We start from the raw sequence: 14,183 nt of genomic DNA, 5'->3' as shown, positions 1-14,183 counted from the left end.
CTCTGTGCAAGTTGTGGCTAAAAGGGGCACCAAAAGTAGCCACTTGTGGGCAGGCTGCTCCCTCCTCCCTCTGGGAGAAGCACAGGTGCTGCTTTGTGCCCTTAGCCCTGGAGCCTGGGGCTGAGCTGGGAGGGAGTAAAGGAGAGGGGGATGGGAGGGTGTGTACTGGGGCCTGTACTCTATGCTGGGCAGAGTTCCAGCCACTCCTCATGCAGCTTGTGAGGAAGCCATTGGTGGTCATCTTTAACAGGTGGGTAAACTGAGGCTCAGAGAGATCAGTGGAGTCATCTGAGAGAATGTGTTTGATGCATGTTCCCTGCTGGGCACTTCCTCTCTCATCTAATCCCTGAGGCCAACCCTGTGGGGTGAGTATCATTCTCCCCAGTTTATAGAGGAAGAAACAACACCAGAGAGGGGAAGGGACTCACCCAAGGCAGGAGATCCCGAGGGCTGGTCTGGATCCTTTCCCCAAGTGCTTAATCCCACAGTTCACCGGGCCCTGAAAGGCGCTAGGGGCTTCTATCTTAGCACAGGGCACTTCTGCCAAGGTCGGGGCAATGACCGAGGGGGCAGGAGACCTGGATGCTTTGTGAGGACCCTGCCTTGGCACCACCGTGAGATCTGAGCTTTCCCCTCACCTGGGCAACTGGAATGAGCTCTAGCCATCCCTGGCTAAATGGGGTTGTGGCTTGTAAACTGTAAAGTCCTGTGCAATGTGCAGGATGGTGGAATAGCATCTGTGTACTGCCCCACACTGCAGTCTAGTAAGTCTCTTGACATGAGTCACCCTGTCTAAGCCTCACCTGTGAAGGGGCAGCATTAAGCTGAGGGGGGAGGTGGGAGGAAGAAAGGGGACAGTGAAAGGCAAGGAACCCAGTTAGTAGAGTACCCAGACAGCCTCTCCCTCCCGCACAGCTCTCCACCTCCACCCAGTCCCCCATCTCCACCCAAAACAGCTCGGTTCCCCAGCGAAGCTCCCTGGAAACCGGGAGGCTGACTTCTTCGCCTACTGCAGAACCACCTGAGGCCACCTGGCAGGTGAATCGGTGGCCTCTCTCCTGGGCTCGCCTGCCTGACTCCTTAAGGCTGTGCTGGTCTGGCCTGGGTCACACACCCTTTGGAGTCTGGCTTCTTAAGCAATGTCCTGTAAGGCCAGGCCAGAGCCTCCGCAGGCCCTCTGAGAGGGAGCTGGCCTCCGGGGCTCCCCCACCCAGCAGCTGTGACCTCCCACCCCAGATCCTGGCTTCTCTCTCGCCAGCTCTACTCCGGGCATCGAGCTTCCCTCTCTCTTCTTTTTGGTCTCTCTGAAACCTTTCTCTTTTCTTCAATATCCTCTCTCCCTCCACCCCTTGTCAATTTAGTCACTGTTTCTCTTTCCTTCTTCTCTTTTGTCTCTCGAACTCCTTTTTCTTTCTATCTTAGTTCATATCTGTTCAGGGAAAGCCTCTTTCTGTCTTGGCCTCTCCTTTTTCCCTTTTCACTGTTTATTCTTCCCTCTCTCCTTTACTTCTCCGTTGCTCTACTTCTCTGCCTTTTTCTGAGTCTGTTTCCTCTCACCATCTTTCTCTCCATCCCTCCCGCCCTGCATCTGCCTCTCTCTCCATCTCGCTGCTGTGTCCAGCTCTCTCTCTCTCTGTCGCTCTCTCTTACTCATTCCTTCCTCGCCATCTGCGGATCTCCCCGGCTCCGTGTCCCCTGCCGCGCCCCGCGCTCCACTCACTGGCCAAAGCGCCGGCAGCGCGGAGCAGAGCCAGCCCGGCCAGTGCGCAGAGCAGGAGCCGCAAGGTGCAGACCCGGCCGAGCGCAGCGCTGCCTCTGCATGCAGCCGCCGTTCCCGGATCGCGCCCTGCCCGCCCGGGAGGAAACGCCCTCAGTCAGAGCCAGAATTCCTGGGCGGCTCTGGGCTTTCTGGCTCCAGAGAACCCGCCTCCTCCAGAGGCCCCTGGGCACCCCGTGGGCAGCGCGGAGGCCACAAACCCCCGGGAGCTGAGGCACCAACGCGCCACCCAGGCGCCTCCAGAGTAAGGGGCCGCCCCGGAGTCCCCGCGCCTCCTGGGGGAGGAAAGGGAGGGGTTGGGCGAGGTCACAGGCTCAAGGCGACGGAGGCTGGGGTCAGGGGTTTGTTATGAGCCCGTTTCACAGGCAGGCAGACTGAGACTCGGAGAGAAGTGTCTTCCCGGGCATCATTCTCAGCCATGGCACAAGATCTGAACCCCCGTCTCCTGGGAGTGTGGAAGCGTTTCTCTGTCTACCAAGAACAAGAAATTAATTCTAATTACACGGAACAGTGTCTGGCCCTAAGAGGGAGACTCAGAAACTCACTGCTCCGGTAAGGGAGTGACAGCAATGTGAAAAGGTACTTTTCAAAAAAAAAAAAAAAAAAAGGTAAAATCGTGACTCTCGTAAAGATATGAAATTAGCATATACTAAAAGTTTTATTTAATTCATTATTAATGAGGGGACAAGTAAGATGGTACAAGCAGTCCAAAGTTTAGAGCATAGTAGTGGAAACTTCCCCTAGGGGACACGCCCATCCAACAAGTGCAACAAGAAATTAAGTTTTTGTGAAAACACCAAGCAAAAAAGCCGCAGCTCTAACTTCTCTGCTTGAGAGCCCTGAGGGCCTTGCCTGGCTGTAAGAGGAATGCACCAAGCCTAGCAGAATCCATCAGGGGTCCCCATTGGGGTTCACTGGAGCCCTTGCACATGAGGGCTGCCTCTCTGCCTTCTGTGTTCCTGGCTGTGGCTGTGCAATTGTCCAAAACAGTCACCACGCTAACCAGTGTTCCAGTTCTCACTCACTCCTCCAGAGCAAGCTAATAGCCTCCGATGAAGAAATTCTGGTTCTGAGCCCAAGAATCTGAGACAGACTCAGATCTAAATCTTTTTAAAGCCTTCAAGGAGATTATGATGCCCACATGGGCTGGCTCAGAAGAATTTATTTCAGGAATGCCAAGAATTTCTCGTGCGGGTGGTAGGACATTCCTTGATAGTTTAGCCAGGTGGGAAGTTGTCAAAGAACTGCCAAACCCATAAGGATTCTTGTAGTTCAGAGCCAGTGGGCTACCTTATGTTTTGAATTTAAGATTAAGGAAAAAAAATATATATATACAATGCATTCTTGTTGTGGTAGAGCATAAAGTAATTAAGTATACAGAGTAAAACATGGAAGTGTTTTCTGTTACGAATTCCCTCTGTCCAACGATTCAGGTCCAGTCCCCTTGGCTTGGAAGGTTCTGCCTGTTCCACATCTATGCACTCCCCATCTATCTAATGTACATTCAGACACAAATGTATACACATGAGATCAAATCATAGATATTTTGAAAATTTGCTTCCATTCATGTTTACCTCAGTCATAACATTAAATCTTGGCTGGGTGCAGTGGCTCAAGCCTGTAGTCCCAGCACTTTGGTAGGCCAAGGTGGGTGAATCACCTGAGGTTAGCAGTTTCATGTCAGCCTGTTCAACATGGTGAAACTCCGTCTCTGCTAAAAATACAAAAAATTAGCAGGGCATGGTGTTGGTCACCTATAGTCCCAGCTACTCTGGAGGCTGAGGCAGGAGAATCAGTTGAACCCAGGAGGCGGAGGTGGCAGTGAACCAAGATTGCACCACTGAACTCCAGCCTGGGCAACAGAGCAAGACTCTGTCTAAAAAAAAAAAAATATTGGAGATCAATCTATGTGAGTACAGATAAATCCACTTCATTCCTTTTAAGAGTTACAAAATATCCGATGGCTGGATGCAAGCAGCATTATTCATCCAAACAGTCCCCTATTCACGGACATGTAGATTGCTTCCTTTTTCTCTCCAATATAAAGTAAGCTTTAATAAACATACCTTTGCATATGTTTTTATGTGCATAGTACATATTCATGTGCTTCTGAAAGGCTGGAAGAGGAATCATTGCATCAAAGGGCCTTTTACATTTTGCCAGATAGGCCAAAAACTGTTCCCCAAATTGTCACTAAACCCACAGGAGGGACAGGGGTCTTCAAGCGCTGTTCCAAGGTGCACACCAGTACTTGTTTAGTCTAGGTAGGAATTAGGCTGCAGGGGGCACCATTTACATAAAATACTTCTGGATTGGAGCTACCTGAAGTGTAAATCTAGCGGTCACTTACATTCTCCAACACTGGATATTTATCATTTAAAATTTTGACAGCTTGATGATGGAAAATGTTACCTTGTTATTTTTATTTACATGCTATTTATGATGAGTGAGGTTAAGCTTTATTTGCCTCTTCGATTACTTTTTTCTATTTTCTTCCCTTTCCTTTGTATACTCTGATTATTAATGCAATGCCTGTTATATATGTTGGCAATGCCTTCCTCCAGCCTTCCATTATCTTTAAGTTTCTTGGTGGTCTTTCATTGTTCAGAAGTTTTAAATATTAGGTAGCCAAATCTCTCAATATTTTCCTTTATGGCTTATGGAGTTTACAACTTTCTTATGATTCCTTGAATCAAGACTGTAAAGATATTTTTCTATGTTTTCTTCAAATAGTTTTAAGGTTTTTCTCAAGGTCTAATGTCTAATCCATCTAGAATTTTTATGTGGTTGCAAGGAAGGACTCAAAGTTAAATTTTTCCCTAAATGTATATCTAAATGTCTTAATTCTCTTTATTGCATGATCCATCCTTTTGCCACTACTTTGAACATAAAGTAGTTTGCTAGCTGCTCATTTCCAAAGGGATTTCTGGGAAAATCTCTATACATCATGTCTGTCACAAGGTCAAGGAAACAAAAATACAAAATAGACTTATAATTTCAATAAATACTGAAACCATGTTTGATGAAATTAAACAGCTCGAACACCTGGGCTCAAGTGATCCTCCTGCCTCAGCTTCCCAAAGTTCTGGGATTGTAGGAATGAGCCACCATGCCGGGCCAACTACTTTTGTCTTAAATAGTTTCTATGTACATACAAGAAAAAGGAGAAATGTATTATTTATTAAATCAGGAATGAGGTAAAGATGCCATTATTGGTCAGGCATGGTGGTTCACGCCTATAAGCCCAGCACTTTGGGAGGCCAAAGTGGGAGGATCACTTGAGCTGAGGAGTTCAAAACCAGCCTTGGCAACATAGCATGACCCCCATCTCTACTAAAAATTTTAAAAAAAAAACATTAGCTGGGCGTTGCACATGCCTGTTACTGGGCAGGCTGAAGCAGGAAGATGGCTTAAGCCTAGGAGTTTGAGGCTGCAGTGAGCTATGATCATACCACTGCACCCCAGCCTAGGTGACAGAGTGAGACACTGTTCTAAAAAATAAATAAATCATTTAAAAATTAAAAATTAAACTAAAAAATAAAAAAGATGCCACTATCAACAAGTGTTAGGCCGGCCGCGGTGGCTCACGCCCGTAATCCCAGCACTTTGGGAGGCAGAGGCGGGTGGATCACTTGAGGTCAGGAGTTCAAGATCAGCCTGGCCAACATGGCGAAACCCTGTCTCCACTAAAAATACAAAAATTAGCCAGGCATGGTAGCACACACCTCTAATCCCAGCTACTAGGGAGGCTGAGGCAGGAGAATTGCTTGAACCCAGAGGGCGGAGGTTTCAGTGAGCCAAGATCGTGCCACTGCACTCCAGCCTGGGCGACAGAGTGAGGCTTTGTCTCAAAAAAGAAAAAAAAAAAAGAAAAAAATTAAGATAAGTGTTTGGAAATCAATTTATTTCCAACAGAAACCAGCCCAAACATGTAAAGGGAAACTCCTGGGCAAAATGATAGTATGGACCCAGCTAACAAACCTCCTCCTTCCAGTGTTCTCTAAAGTGGCCAGTGAAATTAAAGATAGGGGAGACTGGCATCAGTGGCAGGAACTAGAGAAATATGCCAACCATATGCCAGGCCGCAAAGCAAGGGGGTAGCCAGTTGGATCTAATAATACCTCTTATTATTTATTAATGTTCTATTATTTGCTAAACTTCTCTGAACCTGGTATTGTGCTAAGGCTGTATATGCATTATGCTATTTAATCCTTGCGTCAGTAAACCTATCAAGTAGATATCCTTATCCCCATTTTAAAAAATAAGAGCTATTAAATGTATTTGATTCAAGGGTAGAGGGTGGCACATCCCAGTTTGGAAGCTGGATAGATCTGATTCCAAAGCTCATGGTCCTCAGCATGATTAGGCCTCTTGACTCTCAAGTCCCAGGAAAGGCACTAAATAGAGAATCTGGAGAAGCATAGAGGTGAGAAAGGAACAAATGGGATATGGGGGGCGCAGAGCAAGCCCTGTGAAGCTGGGGGAGAACGCTCATAACCACCTGCATGAATGAAGGGCCCTAATGTGCAGACGTTTCTCTTTCACTTAATGCTTCCGTGACCCTGGCGAGGCCTCATGATCCACGCAGATTGTGACGAGACGTGCCAGGGCCATGGAAGCATGGAGAATGTGAGGCTTGGAGAAGTTAGGAGGTGCCCCAGGGCACACAGAGACTAGTTACAGATTTGGGGATTTGCTCCAGGCACCTGTGCTGCCTCCACAGGCGATGCTCTAGGATGTGCATAGGTCCTCCCGGCCTGGCTGGGCCAGGGCACAAGTGGTGGAGAGTCTGACAGGGGCTTGCTCTCCCAACCCACACCCAAAGGCAAAGGGCCAAAGGAAACAGGAATTAGGGGCTAGTCATCTCTCTGGGGAGAGACACAGGGTGAGAGGACAGCCCAGTTAAAAGAGCCTCAGTGACTGGGAGGGCCTGAGCTGTACAAAGCCTCCTTCTCTTCTCCCTTTGGCACAAGAGAGGATTTCCAGAGATACCAGGAAGACCCACGCCGGGAGAGCTGTCAGTGAGTGCTGGGCAAGGCTAGCCCACTCTCTGCACAGATGGACAGGGGCTACTAACCCAAGGCACAGAAGTTACAGCCGGAGAAAGTGAGCCAGTGAAGTGTGAATGTGGATGTCTCTGTTAGGGGAAGGAAAAGGAGGGGGCGACTCAACGGGTTGAGATTTAAGTTTTTTGAGGTTGGATGCAGTGGCTCACTCCTGTAATCCTAGCACTTTAGGAGGCTGAGGTGGGAGGATGGCTTGAGTTCAGGAGTTCAAGACCAGCCTGGACAACATAGCAATACCCTGTCTCTATAAAAAAATTTTAAAATTAGCCAGGCATGGTGGCACACACCTGTAGTCCCAGCTACTCAGGAGGCTGAGGTGGAAGGATGGCAGGAGCTCGGGAAGTTGAGGCTGCAGTAAACTATGATTGCACCACTGCATGCCAGCCTTGGTGACAGAGTGAGACCCATCTCAAAAAAAGAAAACGGAAGTTTTTGTTTCTTTTTTTTTTTTTTTTGGTTTGCAAGTTTTATTCAAGAACTCGTACAAAACATTACAGATAAATGGAATTTAATCCTTGTCTTCTTCCTCTTCCTCGTCCTCATTAATTTGGAAGTAACGTAATTCATAACTCTCTTTGCTGTTAGCAGCTATGCAAACCAATCACGTAGATTATTCTTCAAAATTTTTTGGTGTGATATTTCAAATAACTTTTGGAAAAAGGCACCTCAGATGTCACGGTGATCTTGCTCTTGCTGCTTTCAATGGTCACCACCCCTCCACCAAGTTTCCCAGCTTTTCAGTTCACTTTGATGCTCTCTTGCAAAAACTGCTCGAAATTGGCAGCGTCCATGATTCCATCTTCCATGGGGTGGGTGCAATCAAGAGTGAACTTCAGAACCTGCTTCTTCTTTTGGCCCCCCTTCACCACAAGCTTTTTCACGGGTGCCATGGCGGCAGTGGAGGCAGAAAGAGAGCTGTTTCTTTTAAAATTATAATTAATTTTATAAAGTTTCAGTAGCTTTGGGGGTACAAGTTATATTTGGTTACATGAATGAATTGCATAATGGTGAATTCTGAGATTTTAGTGCACGCACCACCCAAGTAGTGTTCATTGTATCCAATATGTAGTTTTTTATCCTAGACTCCCCGCCCATCCTCCCCCTTCTGAGTTTCCAGGGTTCATTATATCACTCTGTATGTCTCTGTGTCCTCATAGCTTAGCTCTCACTTGTAAGAACATATGGTATTTGGTTTTCCATTCCTGACTTACTTCACTTAGAATAATGGTCTCCAACTCCATCCAAGTTGCTTCAAAAGACATTATTTCTTTCCTTTTTATGGCTGAGTAGTAGTCCATGGTGTATGTATACCACATTTTCTTTATCCACTCATTGCTCAAGGCACTTAAGATGGTTCTGTACCTTGCGAATTATGAACTGTGCTGCAATAAGCACAACCCCTTTAATCTGCCCCCTTTCTTACATGTGGCCCTGAATCCTCCCAGGTAGGAGAAGATGTAGGAAGATGGGAAGGTCTACTTGGTACAGGGAGAAGCCAAGTGTAGAGTGAGGGTAGAGGTGTAATACTAAGAGTTATGACCGGGCATGGTGGCTCACACCTGTAATCCCAGCACTTTGGGAGGCAGAGGTGGGCAGATCACCCGAAATCGGGAGTTTGAGACCAGCCTGGCCAACATGATGAAACCCCATCTCTACTAAAAAGATAATAATAATAATACCAAAAAATATAAAAATTAGCCAGGCATGGTTGGCACACACCTGTAATCCCAGCTACTTGGGAGGCTGAGGCACAAGAATTGCTTAAACCCAGGAAGTGGAGGTTGCAGTGAGCTGAGATTGCACCACTGCACTCCAGCCTGGGTGACAGAGCAAGACTGTCTCACAAAACAGTAATAATAAATAATAATAATATTGGCTGGGCACAGTGACTCATCTTGTAATCCCAGCACTTTGGGAGGCCAAGGCGGGTGGATCACTTCAGGTCAGGAGTTCGAAACCAGCCTGGTCAATATGGTGAAACCCCGTCTCTACCAAAAATATTTTTTTAAATGAGCCTGATGTGGTAGCGCACACCTGTAATCCCAGCTACTCTGAAGGCTGAGGCAGGAAAATCACTTGAACCTGGGAGGCAGAGGCTGCAGTGAGCAGAGATTGTGCCACTGCACTCTAGTCGGGCGACAGAGCAAGACTCCATCTCAATAATAATAATAATAATATTAACAGTTATAATACCAATAGTTATAGTTCTAACAGCCAACATTAATGATTTTGACTTCATGTCCAACCTGGTGTGAAGTAACTACATAGCCGGGTTTTGTTTTTTTTTTTGTAAAAGTTTTACTATAGATTTATTTTTTCTTATTAAAATATTTTTAATTTTTATGGTTACATAGTAGATGTATAAATTTATGCGGCACATGAGATGTTTTGATGTGATCATACAATGTATAATAATTACATCAGGGTAAATGAGGTATATATCACCTCAAACATTTATCATTTATTTGTGTTACAAACATTCCAATTGTACTCTTTTAGTTACTTTTTTTTTTTTTTTTTTGAGACAGAGTCTTGCTCTGTCACCCAGGCTGGAGTGCAGTGGTACAAGCTCAGCTCACTCAAACTCTGCCTCCCAGGTTCACGCCATTCTCCTGCCTCAGCCTCCCAAGTAGCTGGAACTACAGGCGCCCACCACCACGCCCACCTAATTTTTTTGTATTTTTAGTAGAGACGGTGTTTCTTTTTTTTTTTTTTTTTTGAGACGGAGTCTCGCTCTGTGGCCCAGGCTGGAGTGAGCCGCACTATCTTGGCTCACTGCAAGCTCCACCTCCCGGGTTCACACCATTCTCTTGCCTCAGCCTCCGGAGTAGCTGGAACTACAGGCGCCGCCACCACGCCCGGCTAAGTTTTTGTATTTTTAGTAGAGACGGGGTTTCATCGTGTTCGCCAGGATGGTCTCGATCTCCTGCCCTCGTGATCCGCCTGTCTCGGCCTCCCAAAGTGCTGAGATTACAGGCGTGAGCCACCGCGCCCGGCTTCTTTTAGTTACTTTTAAGTGTACATAGACAAGGTACAGTAAAAATAAAAACAAAAAAACATAAAAATGTGCAATAAATTATTGTTGACTATAATCACCCTGTTTTGCCATCAAATAGTAGATCTTTATTTTAACTATATATATTTCAATAGTTTTGGAACAGGTGGTTTCTGGTTACATAGGTAAGTTCTTTGTTTTTTTTTTTTTAATTATACTTTAAGCTCTGGGATACATGTGCAGAACGTGCAGGTTTGTTACATAGGTATACACATGCCATGGTGGTTTGCTGCACCCATCAACCTGTCATCTACATTAGGTATTTCTCCTAATGCTATCCCTCCGCCAGTCCCCCACCTCCGACAGGCCCCAGTGTGTGATGTTCCCCTCCCTGTGTCCATGTGTTCTCATTGTTCAACTCCCATTTATGAGTGAGAATAAGTGGTGTTTGGTTTTCTATTCTTGTGTTAGTTTGCTGAGAATGATGGTTTCCAGCTTCATCCATGTCCCTGCAAAGGATATGAAATTCTTTTCTCTTTTTTTTTCCCCTCATAATCTTAGGTCTCACTCTGTTGCCCAGACTGGAGTGCAGTGGCATGATCTCAGTTCCCCGCAACCTCTGCCTCCCAGGTTCAAGCGATTCTCTTGCTTCAGCCTCCCGAGTAGCTGGGATTACAGGCATGCGCTATTATCGCCCAGCTAATTTTTATATTTTTAGTAGAGACAGAGTTTCACCATGTTGGCCAGGCTGGTCTCAAACTCCTGACCTCAAGTGATTCACCCACCTTGGCCTCCCAAAGTGCTGGGATTACAGGTGTGAGCCACCACACCCGGTCAACATGGGTGAGTTATTTAGTGGCAATTTCTGAGATTTTGGTGCACCCGTCACCTGAGCAGTGTGCACTGTATTCAGTGTGTAGTATTCTATCCCTCACCCCCTCCCACACTCCCTTTCCCCAGTCCCCAAGTCCATTATAGCATTCCTATGAATTACATCCTCATAGCTTAGCTCCCACTTATAAGTGAGAACATATGATCTTCGGTTTTTCATTCCTGCTTACTTCACTTAGAATAATGGTCTCCACCTCCATCCAGGCTGCTGCTAATGCCATTATTTTCTTCCTTTTTATGGCTGAGTAGTATTCCATGGTTATATAGCCTATTTTTCAGTTAATCTTGGCTGCTACCCTATGCGATGGGTTCTGTGCTTATCTCAGAGCTTAGCAATAGCAGTTTTCCAACCAGTGTCTTTTGAATTGATCAATCTACATTTAGAAGAGGAGGAAACTGGCCTAAATCGAGAGTCCAGCAAAAGAACTCAGCCACCCATTGTGCCTGGTATCCACGTACTCGGTTTTGAGATGTTTTTGCGGCAGATTCATATTGCTAAGTGTCAGTTCAGTCCATTGTGAAATCCATGGCTATTTCCTGAAAATGCGTCAAGCTATGATTCCTGAATTCCCTGTGGGTTGGGCGGGTAGAAGTGGTTTGGCATTTCCCTCGAGCTCTTTGAGAATTTTCTCTGCAGTGCCCCCTAAGGGATGATCTTATTTTGGCTTCTTGAGGTGAGAGTCGGAGTAAAATATAAACTGTCTGAAGATATTGCTTGGCTGACTGTCCAGAGCATTTCTGAGTTCGTATCTTTCAGTAAGGGAGGCAGAGGAATTGAGTTCAAATTGTGACTTTGTCCTTACTGGTGGTGTAGCTTCAGGCAGTTCACCTCCTCTCCCTGAGCCTCACCAACGTAGAGGGAGTAATAATAACACCTACGGTCACAGCAGAATGTGAACTCTCTTGCTCCCTGCCTCTAACCTGCTTTCCTGGGCCTGTCACTATGGTGTTGTTGCTGTTGTTGTTGTTGTTGTTGTTGTTGTTTTTGTTGTTGTTGTTGTTGTTTTGGGGTTTTTTTCCGCTGCATGTACTTGCAAGTTATAAGTCTCCTGGGGGCACAAAAGGGTTGTGAGCAATACCAGCTAGGCCTGCAGAGGCTCTGGAGGAGGATCAACATTTCCAGGAGAGACGACTGGTGACCAAGGAAGAGCCGACAGCTAACTCTGCTTCCTGAAGGGGATGTAAAGTAAAGGCCCCACGACAGGGTCTCTGAACATGAGTAAGAGTTTTCTAAGCAGTGCATCTGGCATGCCATGGAGATTGATGGAGATGAGTGGGTGACAGGAGAGTGGGCAGTAAATCTGGGGGAAATTTTGGTCAGATTATGGAGGTCCTTGAATACCACTCTCAAAAGAGTAACCCTTCATGCTGTAGGCAGAGGTGCCAGCAGGGTTTTTGGCTGAAGAATTACCCAATCCCATCTAATTCCCTCTTTCTTTTTCTTTTCAAGTCTTTTTCCTTGGAAATAATTTTGAGTTTACAAAAAGAGTACAGCAAATTCTCCTATAACCTTCACCAACCTCCCCAAATATTAACATCTCACATAGCTACAGAATTATCAAAGCCAGGAAATGAACATTAATGCAATACTGTCTGTGAATCTACAGACTTTATTTAGTGTTGCCAGTAGCCCCACTAACATCCTTTTTCTGCTCCAGAATGCAATCAAGGGCTGCACGTGGCACTCCACTGCCGCGTCTCAGTAGGACCCTTCCATCCAGAGCAGCTGCTCAGTCTTTCTCCTCCTCTCATGATTTTGACAGTTTTGAAGCGTCCAGGCTATTTTTGTCTTTCATAACCATGACACTCTTGAAGAGTACTGGCCAATTATTTTGTAGAATGTCCTCCAACTTGAGTTTGTCTAGTGCTTTCTCACAATGAGAATGAGGTTTTGTGTTTTTGGTGAGAACGCCACAGAAGCGAGGTTATACCCTTCCCCGTGCATTATGTCAGGAGGCACATGTGATATTGCCTCATCCCATTACGGGACATGTTAACTTTGAGACATGATGTGGCAACGATTTCTCCATTGTAAAATCCTATTTTTCCTTTTGAACTTGATGAGTATCTCATGAGGAGCTATCTTGGACACTATGTAAATATCTTGTTGATCATCATACTTTCACCCACCAATTTTGGCATTCATTGGTGATTCTTGTCTGTAATATTCATTACCACTGTGTTTACCAACAGGTGATTTTTCTACTTTCATAATTCCTTCTCCATTTATTAATTGTAATTCAGTAGTAAGGAAGAGCTGTCCCTTTTCTCCCAATTACTTATGCAATTATTTCAGTATAGACTCGTGGATATTTAGTTTATTCTACCAGTGATAATCCATGACCAACATCATTCGTATCATTGTTGCAATTGTCCTAGGTATGGCCAATGTAAGCATCTTCAAGTTACCCCTTGTGTTTGTCTGAAATGCCCTTATTCTATTTTGAGCACTTCCTTTCTGACACAAGATGTTCCAGGATTATTTTATAATTTCACTGACCCTGCCCTGTACTTAATCATTTCTCCAAAGAACTCTGCTTCCTTTTTTGAGGGAATGGTATTTAGAAACTAAGATCTGGGTGCTGAATGTCCTCATTGTTACTGGGGTGTCACTGCATCTAGGCCCTCTCAGCAGACAGAGCTAGGAAATATGGGTTACCAACTCTGAAACTGTATGATGGGTATTCTGAGATTCAGCAAATAAGTAAATATATTGTATTTAGTGGGAGGTAGGCTTTTCACTGTCAAAGAAAGAACTACAAATAAAAAGGTAAGGGCAAGGTGAACCCTGTTGTGTTACATTAGAACCAGAGGCATCAACATGAGCTCCTGATTTTTAATGTATTTACAGATTGACAGATATAGAAATGAATATGACCTGGCAATTCCATTCCTAGGCATATACCTAGCAGAAATGCATGGTCACAAAAAAACATGGACAAGAATGATCAAGCTGAATGTGGTGGCTCACGCCTGTAATCCCAACACTTTGGGAGGCTGAGGCGGGAGGATCACTTGAGGTCAGGAGTTTGAGGCCAGCCTGGCCAACATGGTGAAACCTTGTCTCTACTAAAAATACAAAAAGTAGCTGGGTGTGGTGGTTTGTGCCTGTAGTTCCAGCTACTTGGGAGGCTGAGGTAGGAGGATGGCTTGAGCCTGGGAGTCAGAGACTGAAGGGAGCCGAGATTGTACCACTGCACTCCAGCCTGGCGAACAGAGTGAGACTCTGTAGAAATAAAGAAAGAGAAAGAGAGAGAGAGAGAGAGAGGAAGGGAGGGAGGGAGGAAGGAAGGAAGGGAGGGAGGGAGGGAGGGAGGGAGGGAGGGAGGGAGGGAGGGAGAGAGGGAGGGAGGGAAGGAAGGGGGAAAAAAAAAGAAAAAAAAAGAAAAAAAGACTGATCATAGCTGCACTATTACCATAGTCCTAAGCTGGAAACTACTCAAATTCCCATTGA

The 14,183-nt window shown here is 45.6% G+C and overlaps 1 pseudogene; it reads right to left on the bottom strand.

Moving 5' to 3' along the window:
• Positions 1–7,351: 7,351 nt before the first annotated feature.
• On the bottom strand, positions 7,352–7,733 carry LOC700950 (large ribosomal subunit protein eL22 pseudogene; annotated as a pseudogene).
• Positions 7,734–14,183: the final 6,450 nt, after the last annotated feature.

The sequence above is a fragment of the Macaca mulatta genome, chromosome 12, assembly GCF_049350105.2.
Source record: "Macaca mulatta isolate MMU2019108-1 chromosome 12, T2T-MMU8v2.0, whole genome shotgun sequence".
Lineage (NCBI taxonomy): Eukaryota > Metazoa > Chordata > Mammalia > Primates > Cercopithecidae > Macaca > Macaca mulatta.
The sequence above is the reverse complement of the archived record's forward strand: the minus strand, read 5'-3'. Positions and strand labels throughout refer to the sequence as shown.